Source organism: Oncorhynchus clarkii, chromosome 5 (genome assembly GCF_045791955.1).
Source record: "Oncorhynchus clarkii lewisi isolate Uvic-CL-2024 chromosome 5, UVic_Ocla_1.0, whole genome shotgun sequence".
NCBI classification, from domain to species: Eukaryota; Metazoa; Chordata; class Actinopteri; order Salmoniformes; family Salmonidae; genus Oncorhynchus; species Oncorhynchus clarkii.
The window spans coordinates 7,264,854-7,271,449 of NC_092151.1; positions in this window are offsets into that span (position 1 = coordinate 7,264,854).

The window sequence follows — 6,596 nt, forward strand, 5'->3', positions numbered from 1 at the left end:
CTAGCCAACTACTTGGCCTTTTTCTCCAAGCTGTTCGCCACAACTCAATGTTGACAATTTATCCTAGATAGCAAAGTTACATTCTTCCATAAAGCATAGCTAGCTAAGTAAAGTTCATAGTCAACACCAAACTTTGGGAAACTGCCACGCTGCTAACTTATAATACATGCAAAAGGCATTGCTCATCTATCTAGCTACTCCGGCATGATACAGTCAAACTGGCTATAGCTATATAGCTGTCAAATCAAATCAAATTGTATTTGTCACATGCACCAAATACAACAGGTAGACCTTACAGTGAAATGCTTACTTACAAGCCTTTAGCCAACAATGCAGTTTAAAGAAAAATACCTACAAATAAATAAAAATAAAAGTAACAAATAATTAAAAAGCAGCAGTAAAATAACAATAGCGGGGCTATATATAAGGGGGTACCGGTAGTCAAGGTAATTGAGCTACTACAGTTTAAGTTTACATACACTTAGGTTGGAGTCATTAAAACTCGTTTTTCAACCACTCCACACATTTCTTGTTAACAAACTATAGTTTTGGCAAGTCGGTTAGGACATCTACAGTGGGGCAAAAAAGTATTCAGTCAGCCACCAATTGTGCAAGTTCTCCCACTTAAAAAGATGAGAGAGGCCTGTAATTTTCATCATAGGTACACTTCAACTATGACAGACAAAATGAGAAAAAAAATCCAGAAAATCACATTGTAGGATTTTTTATTTATTTGCAAATTATGGTGGAAAATAAGTATTTGGTCACCTACAAACAAGCAAGATTTCTGGCTCTCACAGACCTGTAACTTCTTCTTTAAGAGGCTCCTCTGTCCTCCACTCGTTACCTGTATTAATGGCACCTGTTTGAACTTGTTATCAGTATAAAAGACACCTGTCCACAACCTCAAACAGTCACACTCCAAACTCCACTATGGCCAAGACCAAAGAGCTGTCAAAGGACACCAGAAACAAAATTGTAGACCTGCACCAGGCTGGGAAGACTGAATCTGCAATAGGTAAGCAGCTTGGTTTGAAGAAATCAACTGTGGGAGCAATTATTAGGAAATGGAAGACATACAAGACCACTGATAATCTCCCTCGATCTGGGACTCCACGCAAGATCTCACCCAGTGGGGTCAAAATGATCACAAGAACGGTGAGCAAAAATCCCAGAACCACACGGGGGGGACCTAGTGAATGACCTGCAGAGAGCTGGGACCAAAATAACAAAGCCTACCATCAGCAAGGGCATTGAAGATGAAACGTGGCTGGGTCTTTCAGCATGACAATGATCCCAAACACACCGCCCGGGCAATGAAGGAGTGGCTTCGTAACAAGCATTTCAAGGTCCTGGAGTGGCCTAGCCAGTCTCCAGATCTCAACCCCATAGAAAATCTTTGGAGGGAGTTGAAAGTCCGTGTTGCCCAGCAACAGCCCCAAAACATCACTGCTCTAGAAGAGATCTGCATGGAGGAATGGGCCAAAATACCAGCAACAGTGTGCGAAAACCTTGTGAAGACTTACAGAAAACGTTTGACCTCTGTCATTGCCAACAAAGGGTATATAAAAAAGTATTGAGATAAACTTTTGTTATTGACCAAATACTTATTTTCCACCATAATTTGCAAATAAATTCATTAAAAATCCTACAATGTGATTTTCTGGATTTTTTTTCTCATTTTGTCTGTCATAGTTGAAGTGTACCTATGATGAAAATTACAGGCCTCTCTCATATTTTTAAGTGGGAGAACTTGCACAATTGGTGGCTGACTAAATACTTTTTTGCCCCACTGTATGTTGGTCTATTGTACATCAAACAATGTGTATGCAGGTTGCTTAGGATTCAAACCTTCTCATTTATCATATATATAGTGAGTGTACAAAACACATCTATGACATCGACTGACCAGGTGAAAGCTATCATCCCTTATTGACTCCGCCTGTTAAATCCACTTCAATCAGTGTAGATGAAAGGTTTGAGTGTGTCAATAACTACAACACTGCTGGGCTTTTCACACTCAACAGTTACTTGTGTATATCAAGAATGGTCCACCACTGAAAGAACATCCAGCCCACTTGACACAACTGTGGGAAGCAATCGAGTCAACATGGGCCAGCATCCCTGTGGAACGCTTGTAAGTCCCATGCCTCGGCGATATAGAGGCTGTTCTGAGGGCAAAAGGGTGCACTCAATATTAGGATGGCGTACTTAATGATTTGTTTACTCGGTGTATATTATTGTATTTTTAGATATAGGCCTATTGTAAATGTGTATTCTTGTAGCGTCACCATCTTTATTGCTAAAATAAATACAAATACACACTTTAAGATACATATTTCATGTGACAGAGGTAATGAACTTCCCGTTGATCCGCACAGGAAATTGATAAAACAGGAGCATGTTTGCAAAACAAGTGTTTCTGAGCTTTATGTCAATATTGTACTGTTAAGCTAACGGTTCCAGAAATCAGGAATACATACGGGCTCTATAGGCCTCTATACGTGACTGTGTTCAATACACCATCACATGTTACTGTACGTTGGGCACCTACTGACTAAAAAAAAAAAATGTTAGGAATGACATTTTCTATCAAAAATATCTAAAATAAAGATTTAAGGAAATACAGGCAGGTACCACATCACAACAAGACAAAACAGCTTAAGCTGATTGTCTTGTAAGTATAAAAGAAAAGCTTGCTTTCATATCATTTTAAAACGTTTTGTAAAGGTAGTGGGATGGGATTAGTGTGGATGAGTGAAGAACCCAATACTTTAACTTGTATGTGGTATAAATCACATTATTGTGGAAGCCCCTCTAAGAGTATGAATCAGACTGTTTGAGAAGGTTTGAATCCCGAGCAAAACCTGCATACTTAAAAAAAAAAATATATATATTTTATTTTTACCCCTTTTTCTCCCCAATTTCGTGGTATCCAATTGTTTTTTAGTAGCTCCTATCTTGTCTCATCGCTTACAACTCCCGTACGGGCTCGGGAGAGACGAAGGTTGAAAGTCATGCGTCCTCCGATACACAACCCACCGCACCAATGTGTCAGAGAAAACACCGTGCACCTGGCAACCTTGGTTAGCGCGCACTGCGCCCGGCCCGCCACAGGAGTCGCTGGTGCGCGATGAGACAAGGACATCCCTACCGGCCAAGCCCTCCCTAACCCGGACACGCTAGGCCAATTGTGCGTCGCCCCACGGACCTCCCGGTCGCGGCCAGTTACAACAGAGCCTGGGCCCAAACCCAGAGTCTCTGATAGTACAGCGCCCTTAACCACTGCGCCACCCGGGAGGCCCCAAACCTGCATACTTTTGCATTAGCTGCCAAGGCAGCAGCTACTCTTCTTGGGTCTCGAGCAACATTTAGGCAGTTATATGACTATACATTTCAAAACACTTTTCACCAGACATTAAGTGTGTTCTCTCAGGCCACTACTCTACTACCACATATTTACAATACAAAATAGAGTGTGTGTCTTATCGTGTGTATGCGTGTGTCTGTGCCTGTGTGTGTCTCTTCAAAGTCCCCGCTGTTCCATCAGGTGTATTTTTACCAAGTCAATGACAATCTGCTGGTACCAAGTCAATGACAATCTGCTGGTACCAAGTCAATGACAATCTGCTGGTACCAAGTCAATGACAATCTGCTGGTACCAAGTCAATGACAATCTGCTGGTACCAAGTCAATGACAATCTGCTGGTGCCAAGTCAATGACAATCTGCTGGTGCCAAGTCAATGACAATCTGCTGGTGCCAAGTCAATGACAATCTGCTGGTGCCAAGTCAAGCTGGTGCCAAGTCAATGACAATCTGCTGGTACCAAGTCAATGACAATCTGCTGGTACCAAGTAAATGACAATCTGCTGGTGCCAAGTCAATGACAATCTGCTGGTGCCAAGTCAATGACAATCTGCTGGTGCCAAGTCTTAGATCAATGATATGATACATGATCCATAAATTATACCAAACCAGTGACAATTTTACTTCCCTGTTGGCACATAAAGCAAAGCAACAGGTGGATCTAGAATTCAAGATGAAGATAAATTCAAGGTCAGAATGTTCTTGATTTGATTTGCGATACAAAAAAATACTCTGTACTGTATTCATTTTTTGTAAAATAATAATAATAAAATGAGCAGATGAATGATTACTAAATCTCCCACTTCTGTAATGACTAAATCTCCAGCTTTTCCAAAGATATCATCACAATTTCTTGCCAGATAAACCCAATTGCAGGGGCAATGGCCAAGGCTTGAGAAGGCTTGACTGACATCTGGCACACCATAAAGAGAGAGGGATACCTCAGGGCTCAGTGCTCGGCCCCCTTTGGAATGCCCTACCCAGCTGAGGGGAGATCAAAACAGAGTCTGGGACGAGAGGTTTCTCCACCTGTGCCTTTGTCATCGGTAAGTCTGTCATCCCTGCAAATATTGGTTAGCAGTAATGGCGGCCAGAGATTAGGCCCACTTCCCGAGCTATTAACCACATTTCTTGTCCTCTCTACCGAGGCCTGTTGAACAAAGAGCCAATTCATGGGATCCCAAGTCTCGTAACGACGGCCCTCGCATCCACCTGAACCGAGGATAATGCAGCCGTTCCACTACACTGCTCCGGGCCAGAGAAGGAGCTGAAGAAATGAAGGTGAAAGGCCACCATGTTCAGGCATTTATCCAAAATGAGGGGGCTTTGAGTGACTAGACCCGCTTAGACAAGCACAGTCAAACGAGGAGAGGATTACTGAAAACTGGACTATTTTGTCACTCATCAGCAGATTTACGAGAGCCACCATTCTTATCACCCTGCCATCATAGATGGATGAGTACATTTAGTTTGTTGAGCTTTTCTCTTCTGGTTCTCTCTTAGTTAAAACCCCCCCCCCCCCTCAATTAGCGGTTTCAGACCGCTATTCAGTATGATCTCTCCAACGACTGAACATCAAATAGGGTTTTTTAAATATTTTTTTTATCATAATGGCAAAGCCAGAGATGTCATGTCAGAGGACAACATGTTATATTAATTGTATTTGCGTTCTGTATGAAATGTGATTAAAAAAACTCCTCACACAACTTGACCAAATGAACTCCCATACCGCATGTCAGGCACATGCACAGAGGGTTGTACCTGTGCCCGAGCACCTGCCCCTTGCCCTCCCTTTCGCCAAGTGCCCTTTTGGGTGATGGTATAACGAAGCAATAAGGTACGAGGGGTTGTGGTATATGGCCAATAAACCACGCCTAAGGACTGTTCTTAGGCAAGATGTAACGAGGAGTGCCAGGACTCAGCCCTTAGCCGTGGTATATTGACCGAACACCGCAAACCCCTGAGGTGCCTTATTGCTGTTATAAACTGGTTACCAACGTAATTAGAGCAGTAAAAGTAAATGTTTTGTCATACCCGTGCTATACGGTCTGATATACTATGGCTGTCAGCCAATCATTCAGGGCTCTAACTACCCAGTTTATAATTCTAAATCTAATACAGTTTTTGTTGTTGTTCTGAACCCACTGCTCCCAAGTCATTGTGACATCATCAAGTTTGTGCCTTTTAGTCTGCCTTGTGCGGAGGTTGCGTACAACCCGATATCCAAACATCCATGGCTTGAAATGTCATCACTAGTCTGGTGTGTGAAGCAAGCGTCATAGTTTAAATATTAACTGCCACAGCATCATAACATTTGATTAACACTCGATAACACTTGAGCTGCTCAGAAAACTTGGGGTGGGAGGGGCAAATTAAATCACTGAGGCTGCCAGACTTGGGCTCCAGGAACAAGGAAGGGGAGACAAAGAAGTGCACAATGGCCATGGCAGGTGCCACCGTTTTAAGAGCATGTTCAAATGTACAGTCGTTGTAAAAACGTTTAGACACACCTACTCATTCGAGGGTGTTTCTTTATTTTTACTATTATAAACATTTTGGAATAATAGCGAAGACATCAAAACTATGAAATAACACATATGGAATCATGTAGTAACCAAAATAGTGTTAATATTTTATATTTGAGATTCTTCAAAGTAGCCACCCTTTGCCTTGATGACAGCTTTGCACACTCTTGTTTTTTCATAGTTTTGATGTCTTCACTATTATTCTACAACGATGATCCAATGGTATGTACTGTGTAAATATTTGTATGAACATAACAAGATTTAACAACTGAGACCCAAACTGAACAGGTTCCACAGACATGTGACTAACAGAAATTGAATAATGTGTCTCTGAACAAAGGGGGGGGGGGGGGTCAAAATCAAAAGTAACAGTCAGTATCTGGTGTGGCCACCAGCTGCATTAAGAACTGCAGTGCATCTCCTCCTCATGGACTGCACCAGATTTGCCAGTTCTTGCTGTGAGATGTTACTCCACTCTTCCACCAAGGCACCTGCAAGTTCCCGGACATTTCTGGAGGGAATGGCTCTAGCCCTCACCCTCCGATCTAACAGGTCCCAGACGTGCTCAATGGGATTGATATCCGGGCTCTTCGCTGGCCATGGCACAGCACTGACATTTCTGTCTTGCAGGAACTCAGGCACAGAACGAGCAGTATGGCTGATGGCATTGTCATGCTGGAGGGTCATGTCAGGATAAGCCTGC